The sequence below is a fragment of the Ictidomys tridecemlineatus genome, chromosome 11 (assembly GCF_052094955.1).
Source record: "Ictidomys tridecemlineatus isolate mIctTri1 chromosome 11, mIctTri1.hap1, whole genome shotgun sequence".
NCBI classification, from domain to species: Eukaryota; Metazoa; Chordata; class Mammalia; order Rodentia; family Sciuridae; genus Ictidomys; species Ictidomys tridecemlineatus.
The window spans coordinates 16933315-16946826 of record NC_135487.1 but is presented as its reverse complement, the minus strand read 5'-3'; the positions used below and the strand labels follow the sequence as shown (position 1 = coordinate 16946826).

The following is a 13512-nucleotide window of genomic DNA, read 5'->3' as shown; positions in this document are numbered from 1 at the left end:
GGGCGGGACGCCGAGGGGAGACGGGGCGGCCCTAGGGGAGCCACGCCCACCGCGCCGACGCGTCTGCGCATGCTCAGGCGCGGTTGGTGGGGAGTCGTCTTTGCCAAGTTTCCTTCGGTGCTGAATGCGGGACGTGCTAGAGCCGAGCAAGCCTTTCGAGGCTGAGTGTGAGAAGTCTATCTCTGTCCTAAGCTCTAGACAGGGAGGCGTTCATTAGACCTTAGTGACCGTCTTGAGTGACGCAGCGCATTTTCTAGTGATGAGGTTGGTCCCGCCGCTAACGCAGGTGTGCACGGCAGGTGAACATTCGGGTCCCGTGGTGCAAAACGTGGTGGCTTGCGGACTCGCAGCCCTACGCGTTCAGGCCTTTAGAGGACTGTTTGCTTTTGTTGGAGCTCCGCAGCTCCACCTCGCGGCGAGAGGCAGCTCAAGTCTGGAGGCGGGGCTTGTCACTTCGGCCTCTCAGTGGGTTCCCTGAGCTCCAGGCCGGCCTCCTCGACCCTCTTTCAGGGCTTGACCTTGGCGATTTGTTTCAGGGAAAGATTTCTCAGCCTCGGCCCTACTCACGTTTGGGGTCGGATAATTCTGTTTGTGGGCGGCTGTCTTGTGCTCACCTGCCGTCCACCCAGTGTTTGCAAGCGGTTGTCACAACCAAAGGTGTCTCCAGGCTTTGCCCGATACGCCCTCGGGGGGAAAAGGTTGAGAACCACTATTTATTTAGGAGATATCCTGGATTTTCGGGAAGCAACCGTTTTCAAAGAAAGGAAGATAAGCCGGGAGCAGAGATGTCTTAGCCACGCGAAAGACGGGCGCGGGAGCCCCTCTTGCAGGAGCTCTCAGTCCGGGTCCCAGTCGGCGTCCAGGAGTGGGAGGCGGCCCCGGGACAGAAGCGGGTCAGGGTCTCGACTGATGGAGAAGGCGCCCCCGGTGGAGTTAGGTGCTGCTGGAGGTTTCACCCACAGAGCCCGACGAGATCCCTCAGCGCCTAGACCGAGAGGCGCCGCTGCTGCCCCGGAGGGATTACCCGTCTCCGCGGCACCGATCCCGGAGCAGGTCCTGCTCCTGGAGAAGGTCGTACTATTAAAGAGCTACGCGACGCGACCTTGGCCCAAGGGTATACCGAGAGAAACCGGCTAGATCGAGGGAGAGGTCCAGGAAAACAACATTTGTCATTAAAAGAGGCACACAGCGGTTGTGCGGTGGCACAGACACGTAATCGCAGTGGCTTTGGAGGCTGAAGCAGGAGGATCGCAAATTCAAAGCCAGCCTCAGCAATTTTCCGGGACCCTAAGCAACTTAGTGAGACCCTGAAATAAGGCATATAAAGGACTAAGGATGTGACTCTGTGGTTAAGTACCCCTGGGTTCCATCCCCAGTACAAAAGGGAAAGAAAAGGAGAAACAGTGGGGGGCGGGGACCCAGTGTGTGGTTAGGCTAAAATTGTTATATTGTTTCTTTTCTTTTCTTTCTTTCTTTCTTTTTTCTTTTTTTAATGGTTGTGCTGAGGACCCAACTCAGCTAAACATGAGCTGTACTACTGAGCTATCCGCCAAACCCTGCAGGCAGTACTTAATGAAACTTTTTAAATGTCTATTAATGACTAACATTAGTTTACCAGCTCTTAGCTGCATTTCTGTTTTTTTGTTTTGTTTTGTTTTGTTTTTTTAGTGCTGGGGATCCAGGCCACAGCTTTGTACATAGTAAGTAAGTGCTCTACCACTGAGCTATCCGCCTAACCATTTATAGCATTTTTTTTTTTAAAAAAGAGGATACTGAGAATTGAACCCAAGGGTGCTTTACCACTGAGCTACATCCCTAGCCCTTTTTATATTTTTTTTGGAGACAGGTTCTCCCTAAATTTCTTAGAGTCTTGCTAATTTGCTGAGGCTAGCCTGGAACTTGGGATACTCCTCAGTCTTCCCTGAGTTGCTGGAATGACAGGTGTGTACCACCATGCCCTGCTCTTAGAAGCATTTTCAAACCTTGACTAAAGCTACCTGGTGACTGTAGGAGAAAAGGCATTGACTTACCTTTCTCTTTTATTCTGTCTCTACCTTTTTTTTTTTTTACTTTTACATCATTATCATGTGATTTAAAAACATGAGTAAGCATTTTATATTGCTGTTATAACAAAATGATGCTTTGATATTCTTAGCTTTGGGGGGAATGTATGGAATTAATGAGTCTATGTTTGTCTTTTGGAGACTGAATGGAGCTGTTGGAAATAGCAGAAAACAGTGCAGGGAAAACTTTAGAAACAACCAACCTTGACTTGCCAAGGAGTCTCAGAGCTAAAGAAATAAGCTGTGGAGCAGGTGTACCAAGTAGTGATGCCAAGATGCGTTCTAGCTGGGGATATAACTCAGTTGGTGCAGTGCTTGCCTTGCATTCACAAGGCCCTGGGTTCAATCCCCAGCACACACACACACACACACACACACACACACACAAATTGCATTCTATTCAACGCCTTTAGAGACTATTGCCAGAAACATGTGATTCACCATTTTTATTCGATTTATCTCAGATAAATATAAAGATTATTGAAATATAATTTGCTAAAGTCGGAACAGCAAACATGAAAATAGCAAGCAGACTGTCACCCACAAAAATGGGAGAGTAAGCGATTATTTTTTTAGTGAGCAGCTACTCTGGATTGTCTGGGATTGTTCTTGAAAGTTCCACATTTCAGGAAACTATTCTTGGGTGCAAAAAGTCGTGGTTTTCAGCAGAGCATGGAAAGTTGGGAGGGGTGATATAAAACCACATGGTAGCCCCAAAAAGAGCATGAAATGGTAAAAAAAAAAAATACTTTTTTTAGCAGTAAATGAATATGGCAGTGGTCTGTCTTTTGCTGGAGGCTGAATTGGCATTCGTTACCTAGGTTTATGGTAATGGGTCCTCCATTGATGGATTCCTTCAGAGCAACTTAAATTCTGAAGCGGGTGCAGCTTAAGTTCTAATCGGTGTTAACCCTCCAGTTAACTGTTGTGCTTTTGCTCATCTAATTTTAACTTTGTGATAGTATCCTGAGTACACCGCCAGGGCCAGCATGACCCAGACATTACCAAAAGGTAAACAGCTACTTTATTTTAATGACAGGTGCAAGACACATATAATTGACTTAGGGACGTAAATTATTCAAACAGGTCAAGAAGACCATTTGAAACTCTTTTTTTTTTTTTTTTTTTTCAAATCAAAGTACCAAAGAGCTAAGGCAAACAGCTTTTTATTGCCATGATTCACCACATCACTTGATATGCTGTAGAGAGCATGATCATGCAGGAGGTACAGAAAAGAAATTGGGGAGGAGCTGGGTGTGGTGATGCTTATCTGTATCCCAGCAATTCAGGAGGCTGAGGCAGGAGAATATTGATGTTGAGACTAGTCTGGGCAATTTAGTGAGACCCTGTCTCAAAAATAAAAAGTATTGGGGATGTAGCTCAGTGGTGAGTGGCTCTGAGTTCAATCCTCAGTATCTCTCCTCCCCCGAGAAATGTGGGTTTGGGTATGATGGAGAAGGGGATATAAAAGTACACATGGAGACTGAATCTCCCAAGTCCAGGATGAGACATGAAAGTTCTTTTGAATCAGTGCAAAAGGTACCCCCCAAAGACATCAATGTTCAATTGAAAACAGTAGCCACTGAATTAGCTTGAGCATACTACATAAATACTCATCATCATATCATCCCCTTGATTGTTTTATGGGAGACTGAGTAAAGTTGCATTTCCTGATTGAGAAGTTGCAACTTAAATGTCCTGTGGGCGAACAAAAGGGGAGATTTTGATAACAGGTGTGTTAGCACCATGCAGTGCAGAACTGATTTGGTCAGATCTTACCAGTGATCATGCTCTCTACAGTATATCAAGTGGTGAATCATGGCAATAAAAAACTGTTCGAGGGCTGGGGATCTAGCTCAGTTGGTAGAGTGCTTGCCTTACATGCACAAAGCACTGGATTCAATCCCCAGCAACACATACACACACACACACACACACACACAAAACAAAACAAAACTGTTCCCCCTAGCTCTTTGGTACTTTGATTTGAAAAACTGTTTCAAATGGTCTTCTTGATATCTGTGAAGATTTTGATGAAACCACAGAAAAATAAAAAATTACTGACAGCTTGTCCACATACAGACTAGATTTTGCCTATCTATGTATTCAGCATAGAGTACACATGTAAATTTTGGCAAATTCCATTCTGTCTATAAGCTTCTTACCAAAGAAAATGAAAAGATCTTACATGCTTAATGTCCTATTCAGCTTGTACACAAGACTGCTGAAAAGGGGTGTGATTTACTTTTCCATGATATTGAGGCCTTCTTAATAAAAGTTTTTCATTACTTCTCAGTTTCCTCAAAAGATGCAGATAAATTTTTTTTTTTTTTTTTTTTTTTTTTTTACTTTGTAGCAATAGAAGGAGATAGACTGTTTAGATCTGTACCTGTCCTGTGGCTGACATTGTTGCCAGTCATAGAAACGATGTTACAATGTTGTTTTGCTGTAAAATCTCCTTCTCAAAATGCAAGAAAAGGGGGCTGGGGATGTGGCTCAAGCGGTAGCGCGCTCGCCTGGCATGTGTGCGACCCGGGTTCTATCCTCAGCACCACATACCAACAAAGATGTTGTGTCCGCCGAGAACTAAAATAAATATTTAAAAAAAAATTTAAAAAAAAAATGCAAGAAAGGGAGAATGTCAGGCTGAGGATACAGCTCAGTTGGTAGAATGCTTGCCTTACATGCACTAGGCCCTGGGTTGGATCGCTAGCATCACAGATAAATAAATATATAAATAGAAAAACTGAGAATGTCCACCTTTAATCTGGAAATTGAGGATGAGAATGAAGAAAAGTGTTAAACTACAATAGAAATTTATATGCTTTTTGTCCAGAACTATTTAGACCTTTGAAGAAGCCATAAGGAGCCTAGAAAGGACAGGTTGACTGCACCTGAGTTATTCAATATTATGAATAAGTTGCAATACAAACTCCTAACAGTGAAAAAATGACTCATTGTTTTTTTGAAAGAAGGTTGCTTAATTCAGATTGCCTCTGGTGCTTGGCTGGGCATGTAGTACATGCCTCTAATCCCAGCAGCTCTGGAGGCTGAGGCAGAAGGATTGTAAATTCAAGTCCAGCCTCACTCAGCAACTTAGCAAGGAGGCCCTAAGCAACTTGGTAAGAACCTGTCGAAAGAAAGAAAGAGAGAGAGAGAGAGAGAGAGAGAGAGAGAGAGAGAGAGAGAGAGAGAGAAAGGAAGGAAAGGAAAGGAAAAGAAAAGAAAAAGGCTGGGGATGTGGCTCAGTGGTAAAGTGCCTCTGGATTCAATCCTAAACCCTCCAAACAAAAAATTACCTCTGTGATTTAAAACCATTTTCCCCAAGGAGAGGTTTAACTTAATAACATTCACTGTACTTCAGAATGTTTAGAAATAATGAGCATTTTAGACAGGCATAGCCTTTATGATGTAGAGGATGTAGAGAACTGACTAACAGGTGGTCTACCCAGACAAGCCAGTAGATAAAAGATAGATGGACATATTTTGGAGAGCTAGAAATAAATTCCTACAAGTCTGAAGATCTGCTGTTGCAAAACCCTAAGTATTCCATGCCCAGTGTTTTTGTTGAGAGAATATTCCAAGTGATGTCATCACATTGGACTGACACCAGGAGTCTGTGTAATGTGGACTTGATAAGAGCAAGCTACAAGTCCAGGAGAATTTCACATCTGACTGTGTTCAGTTTTACCACTGCAAAAAAAGAATGGTGTGCTCCAGGTTGCAGGTGGTTCACAGAGGTATTACTGGAAAAGGAAGGCAGAAGAGTAAAACGTTACACATCCAGGCATCTGGCGCCCAGTGGTAGTCCCAGCTGCTTGGGAGACTGAGGTAAGAGGATTGCCTGAGCCCAGGAGTTTGGGGCCACCCTGGCAACATAGTGAGACCTCATCTCAAAGAAAAAAAAATAGTTTAAAAATATCCTATTAAACTGGGTGTTGTGGCACAGGTGGGTAACACCAGCTAATCAGGATGCGGAGGCAGGAGGATTATAAGTACGAGGCAGCCTGGATATCTTAGTGAGACTGTGTCTCAGAATAAAAGAATAAAAAGGGCTGGGGGTGTAGCTCAGTGGTGGAGTACTTGCCTAGAATGTGTGAAGCCTGGGTTCCTTTCTTAGTAACATACACACACACACACACACACACGCGCACACACACAAAAAAAAATCCCATGAAATCATGAGACAAACAGGCCACTGTAGTTTCAAAAGCTTATTTTTTGCATTTTAAGAATATTGAGAAGACTGGGGACGAGGCTCAGTGGTAGAACGCTTGCCTAACACATGCGAGGCGCTGGGTTCAATCCTCAGCATTACATAAAAAAAAAAAAATGAATAAATAAAATAAAAATATTGTGTCCAACTACAACTAAAAATATTTTTATAAAAGAATATAGAGAAGTAAATATTCAATATGAATTTTAAAAGTTAATTGCTGTATCAGTATAGAAATATATAAAATTGTTCTATATTTCTTAGACATTGTTTATTCCTATTAATTATTATTGTCTCTTTTAACTGGTCCTTTTGTTTAAATAATCACATTTATGTAGCTGAAAGATAAATAATATAGCCTATATGCTTTTAAATAGACACTTTTCATGTTTTTTTATTAAGAATAACAAACGTGTATAAGTGCTCTACCCGTGGTATTAAGGTAGGTTTGTTTGGGCTTAATCCTAGATTGTCTTCCTACAATCAGGCCTTTTAAGCTTCTTAACTATGACATTTTGGTCTCTATTTTAAGTGGATTCTCTTTGTGGCTTTTCTCCTCAGGACCAATTATCCTTCGTGAAGAGAAGCTCTGAATAATTACTTTTGGCTCATGGGATAAGGCAGACTTTTCAGTTTGAGCTGGGCCTGCACAGACAAACCCAAGGAAAGACTTTTGAGAGAGAAACAGTTGAATTAGGAAAAGATCCAGTACTGGGTGCGTGTTGACTTGTCAAAGAAAAATAAAGGGATTCATTTGACTTAAAAGGTCAGTTGCAATCATTTCATAAAGGGTTTTCGTGTTTGGGGGTCAGGAATTGAACCCAGGGGCACTTAACTACACTTGGCCACATCCCCAAGTCTTTTTTTTTAATTTTGAGAAAGGGTCTTACTAAGTTGTTTAGGGCCTCACTAAGTTGCTGAGGCTGATTTGAACTTGCGATCCTCCTGCTTCAGCCTCCTGAGCTACTGGTGTGCACCTGGACCACAAAGGGCTTTCTGAATGCCTAATGTGAATGGGTAGCAGTGGATCTCCTTTTAAATCCCCTGCACAAGAGAGTGAGATGTTCTGAGGGACCTGGAGACCACCTGGGCATTAGTTGCTAGGACGTGTTGAAGGAGGATTCAATTAGTGACAGGAAGACTCTCTTAAGAAATTTCATAACAATGAAGCAGAGTGGTTAAGAACTTGGACTTTGGCGGGCTGGGGTTGTGGCTCAATGGTAGCCATATGCTTGCCTAGCTCTGTGAGGCCCTGGGTTTGATTCTCAGCACCAGATATAAATAAATAAAATAAAGGTCCATCGACAACTAAAAAATATATAAAGAAAAAAAAATTTGGACTTTGGAGGCAGCCAAACCTGCATCCAAATATCAGCTCTGACTTCAGCAAGTCACCCAATCCTAGTGCCCCCAACTGCCCATGCTAGGGATTGAATTTAGGGCCTTGTGCATGTTTGGCAATTACTGTACCACTGAGCTACATTCCCAGCCCCAAGTCACCCAATTCTAAACCTTGTGGATAGAAAAAAGTTTGAAGCAAAAGGGAACCTTTAAAAAAAATTACAAAATATAATGTAATCTAAAATTAACCATTTTAATGTACATAGTTCTGTGGTGTTAAGTCTATTCACATTTTGTGTAACCATCTCCATTTATACATGGATATCAGTCACATTGTTTGGAGGGCTTACCTTTTTAAATGAACTTATGGAAAAATTATACTACAGAAAGTTACCATATAAATGTCACCTCTCAGCTTTCCTTATTATATTTCATTTGTCACAATCGATGGACTAATATTGAAGACTCTTGGTTTTTACCTACTGTCCTTTTCCGTTCCAGAGGCCCATCCAGAACCCCACCTTTCACTTTGTCGTCGTATCTCCTTAGTCTCCTCGCGGCTGCGACAGTTTCTTATGCTTTCCTGGTTTTGGATGACACGACAGATTAGCAGGAATGTTGTAGGCATGTGTGTAACGTGTGTAACATTTTATGATAAAATTTCTAATCAATTAGGATTACTGTTGAACCCTGACACAAAGAAAAGACCACCAACTCCAATTTTAAATCAAATTGAAGCAAGCTCGTATTTGTGTACACAAAGAGAGCTGATCAGCGGCTGTCTCCCCTAACATGGGCTAGAGGCCAGCCCCCCAGCTTTCCAGGAACAAGGTTTTATAGCACAAAAAGTTGCAAAGGAGAGTGTCTTGAGAACTTGCAGCCGACAGGATTCTGACAAGCACAATACAAAGGCAGGTAGCAGGTTAATGATCTAGATGGCATGATATTTCAAGGTAGGGAGTAAATTCACATCCCAACGTCAGAATTTATGGGGTACCACTGAGGTTTCAGAGAGGGTTGATATCTGGTCAGGGGAGCCAGGCAGGGGTGAGCTCAAGACAAGGGCAGGAATTTCAAACAAGTTTAGAAATCACAGTAATTTATAGTAAAACAGAAATTAACTTTCATGACTTTGAGATGAGATGGCTTCCAATCTTGAGATGGAATTAGGCTGGGTTCATCATTACACTGTTGGGCCTGCCTACACACACACACACACACACACACACACACACACACACACACACACACCGGCCTCTGGTATTGTTTCCCACCCAACCTTTGCAGTTGTATCTGACTTCATCTCCCTCCCCTGTTTCTCTACACAGCAGCCAAACAGAGACTTGAAAAATACAAAACAGATACTATTTCTTTTCTCCGAATGCTTGTTGCAATGGGCAAAAGATGCAGTTCAGGGGGAAAAGTAAAGAATCTCCATGCGCTTCTGCCCCTTCCAATCAATACTTTATTCACTCAAATCACTCAATACAACTTCACTCTCTAGGTTCTTAATCAAGGAAACGACAATCCTTAATGCTAGGCACTGCAATAGGATAATCCATTCACAGCAAACAATTCTAGATTAACTTAAGCACTGCAAACACACTTTTTAAAAAAATGTATATATTTTTTAATATTTATTTTTCAGTTTTTGGTGGACACAACATCTTTATTTTTTTATTTTATGTGGTGCTGAGGATCAAACCCAGCACCCCGCGCATGCTAGGCGAACGCTTTACCACTTGAGCCACATACCCAGCAAGAACACACTTAATCATAACAGGCTCTTGATAAACATTTCCTCCGTGCGCTAAGCTCAAGTGTCAGATCTAAAGTCTCCAGCCTTAGGCTCTAGTCCAGCAGATGCACACTCACTCAGACCTGGTGATCAGATCAGGAACCAAGGCAGGCTTCTCCTGGGGTGGAGCTGAGGGCTGGCTGAGGAGAGGGTCGTAGGGGGAAGTTGTGGCTCTCACTAGGGTCAAGATGTGGCTGGAGAGTTTGAGAGCCGTGAGGAAGACGCAGAGGATCAGCAAACGAGGAGAAGAGCTGAGATGTCAGCCCAGGTCCTCACCAGTCTCTCAGCGTGAGGGCATCAGTGTCGGCTGGCTGAGTGTCTGTTCATTTGCTTTAATATTTATACTAACCTCTGGGACTTTTGACCCCCTTTCAATCATTATCAGCTGCTGAGAAACTGATGTGACTCCATTTTTGAGAAACCAGCCTCTACCTCAGAGCAAAGCCTGTCCAAGGAAGGGGGCGTGACCCTTGTCCTTGGAAAGACCCACAGAGCACTCCTAGGCACATACCCACCTTGCTGAGTTGTTTGTCTACAAATAACAGGAGAGATCTGCTGCGCCAGGTGTCCCTGACTCAGTCAGGCTAGGTGGGGACCCATAGCAACCCTCTAGCAACTATCAATCAGCATGAGACAGGGAAAATACCTGGGATGCCAGATGACCCCCAGTAGTTTATGGTGGTTGATAACACATTGGGAAACCATGTAGTTTAGCACGTACACCCCTCGTGGCTTAAACCAATCAGCTCAAAGGAATCCCTCTTGTACTAACCAATCACCCCTACCCAACTTGTTCCTGCCAGTGAACGTGCTAATCAAAGTTAAGAGTTGTTGTTTGATTTTCCCGCAGTGTGAAATTATTTGCTGTGTGATGTAGTGATGCAAAAAACCCTATAAATCTCACTGAACAAAGGACCAGGACTCACTCCCTGGGACCGCTGCTTTGGAAACGGTTGTGAGTCCAGGCTGGAGCTTGCAATAAGGACTCCTGCGTGATTGCATCGGATTCTGCTCCTGGAGGTCTATTGGGGTCCCACGAATCTGGCATTACACTGCCACCCGATCTCTCAGTGACATCATTTACCCTGGGGTTAAAACATCTGGTCTGGTGGCCCCACCCTGATCTTTTTGCCTTTCCCCCCTTATCTGGGGGGCTGACAGCCTGGCAGAGGCTTCACTCTGGGTTTGTCAGGGTGGGGAGAAGGGACTTGTTTGTGCCTGAGGAACATTCTGGAAGTTTCCCTTAGGTGAGCCTGGTGAGACTGCAGGTTTCAAACTGGAGTTTTAAAATGGAGTTGCTAGGCTCAGGCCCAAGGCTGTCCTCACAATGCTTCAGTGGCTTCTGCTTTTGTAAAGTAAAATCCTATGAGAGCCTTGTTGCCCTGGCTCCTGAGGGCCCGCCCTGAGGGGAGCTGATCTGTCCCCCCTGCTGGTTCCCTGGGCTCTGTCAGTCACAGGGTTTCTTTGCTGACCTTGAAGGTCACCACACTCCTGCCCAAGGCCCTGTGCTCCTCCTCTCCACCTGGAACTTTCCCCTCCACACCTGCATGTGGCTTGCTCCTTCACTTCATTCAAGTCTGCCCAGGGGCTGCCTCTGGGGACAAGCTTCCTGATGCCATCGTGCTTGGCAGCCTGGTGTGTAAGTCGTCCTCTTTCTCCTTACCTTGGTTCTGATTCCCAATATTTGCCACTATCTGGCATTACATTTTGTGTCTGTTTATTTATTTATTTCTTTGTCTCTTTCATGAGAGCAGGAACTTCAGCCTATTTCCTTATCACTGTGTCTTAGGCTCAAAGTTATCACTCAATAAATACTGGTTAAACAGGTGAACCAATGAAAGGGATTTTTCTTTTCTATAAGCAAGTTGGGTTATTAGGTACAGTGGTTTACAGTCTATCATTCCTGAATCCTTACATGTCTTTTTTCTTTTGGTACTGGGGATTGAACCCAGAGGTGTTTTACCATGGACCACATCTCCAGCCCTTTTTACAAATATATATATTTATACTAAGTTTTGGGGCTTTTGACCCCCTTTTCAATCCTTACCATCTGCCATCGGGTCTCTCAGTGACATCATTTACCCTGGAGTAAATTTAGTTGGATATATTTAGCTGTTGATGTTGGAGGTGGCTAAGGGGACAAAGCACCAGGCAACCCGCATGCAGGAAAGAACAACCAATCAGGTGCTGCGGGGTCTCCTGACCAATCCTGGAAGGACACGGAGCTCAGCAAGATCCGAGGAGGAGGAGGAGGGACTCTAAAAACCTCCCTTTCCAGTCCCAAGCCCTCCATTCCTGCTCTAAGCCCCCCAAAATTCCAATCTGGCTGAGCCTGGGTGCAACTCTGTTGGACTGGAGGGTCTTGCCCCCAAGGGAATCTCAATAAAGCCTTGGTCAACAGCTTTTAATCTTCCTCCTTTTGGTCACCGGTGCCTGACCTTACAGTTAATGGACCTTTATTTGATTCATTTATTTATAAGCGATTCTGATAATTGAACCCAGTGCCTCACACATGTGAGGCAAGTATTCTACTACTGACCACAACTCCAGACTCCTCTCCAGCACTTTTTATTTTTGATTTTGAGACAGGGTCTCACTAAATTCCTGGCCTCAAACTTTCAATCCTCCTGCCTCAACCTCCTTCTTGAGTTGCTGGGATAACAGGCATGCACTACCATGCCTGGCTCCTACATATCTTTGAAGGCAACAATTTTCTGATTTTCTAACAGTCTAAATAGACTATGAGTTAGTTAAGAAAAGGAGTTTTAGTACATTCATGGAATCTAGAATAATTCCTAGAATACATTGAGTGCTGAATAAATGTATCTAGTATAATTAATTGAAATGGAATTGTCAGTGAAGGAAATAAGGATCCAAATTTTCTCAAAGCAAATTCTTTATGACAGCAGAGACAATGGAACACTGAGGTTTATACAATGGGACAATAATCACAAATTAAAATTATCTTCATTTGCATGCTGTTTGTTAATGACTAGTGTTATGGACTGAATACTGTCCCCTCCAAATGTATATGTTGAAGCTCTAGTTCTCAATATAATTATACTGGGAAACGGGGCCTTTAATAAGCAGTAACTGAGCCCAGCACTGTGGCACACGCCTGTAATCCCAGTGGCTCTTGAGACAGAGGCAGGAAAATTGCAAGTTTGAGGCCAGTAGGCAACTTAGCAAGAACCTGTCTCAAAATTTAACAAACAATTGGGCTGGGGATGTGGCTCAAGCGGTAGCGCGCTCGCCTGGCATGCATGCGGCCCTGGTTCCATCCTCAGCACCACATACCAACAAAGATGTTGTGTCCGCCAAAAACTAAAAAATAAATATTAAAAAATTCTCTCTCTTTAAAAAAAAAAAAAAATTTAACAAACAACCAGGCATGGTGGCACATCAGTATAATTCCAGTGACTCAGGAGACTGAGGCAAGTGGATCCCAAGTTCAAAGCCAGCCTTAGCAATTCAGCAAGGTCTTGTCTCAAAATTGAAAATAAGAAATGGACTGGTGACATAGCTCAGTGACAAAACTCTCCTGGGTTCAATCCTCAAAACTGCAAAAAAAAAAAAAAAAAAGTAGGCAATAGTTAAAATGAGGTCATAAGGGTGGGCTCTTGATTTCATAGGGCTGATGTCCTTGTAAGAAGTTGATGACATACCAGGTTAGTGCAAGCACTGAGGAAAGGCCATGTGAAGACATAGCAAGAAAGCAGGGACCCACAAGACAGGAAGAAAGGCTTCACCAGAAGTCTGCTGGCACCTTGACCTTGCACTTGCTGCCTCCAGAACCGTGAGGAAATAGATTTCCATTGTGTAAGCCACTGGTCTGTGGAATCTTGTTATGGCAACCCAAGCAGACCAGTACAACTGTTCAAGATTCCAATTGTGGTGAGTGGAATCATTCTAGAATGTGAAGGACAAAATGGAGATACACACACACCCCTTCCTGGTACTGGGAGGGAAACCTCCCATTCCTTCTGCATTCTGTGCTATATTGGGGGGGAAAAAAACATGAAATAAAATACTATGTTTTTCAATCAACACATTGGTTCTGGTTTCCAAGTAGTGCTTGTAATTTAAAAGTTGTG

At 43.5% G+C, this 13512-nt stretch overlaps 1 long non-coding RNA gene across 2 annotated transcripts; it reads left to right on the top strand.

Annotated features, from left to right (window-relative positions):
* Window positions 1-29: 29 nt before the first annotated feature.
* Window positions 30-13465, top strand: LOC110599292 (uncharacterized). 2 transcript variants are annotated; one of them, XR_002485292.3, is made up of 3 exons: window positions 30-5894; window positions 6841-7045; window positions 10269-13465. It is a non-coding gene; the product is annotated as an uncharacterized LOC110599292 (long non-coding RNA). The 2 variants fall into 2 exon arrangements; XR_013427603.1 differs by having other exon boundaries at window positions 8122-13465.
* Window positions 13466-13512: the final 47 nt, after the last annotated feature.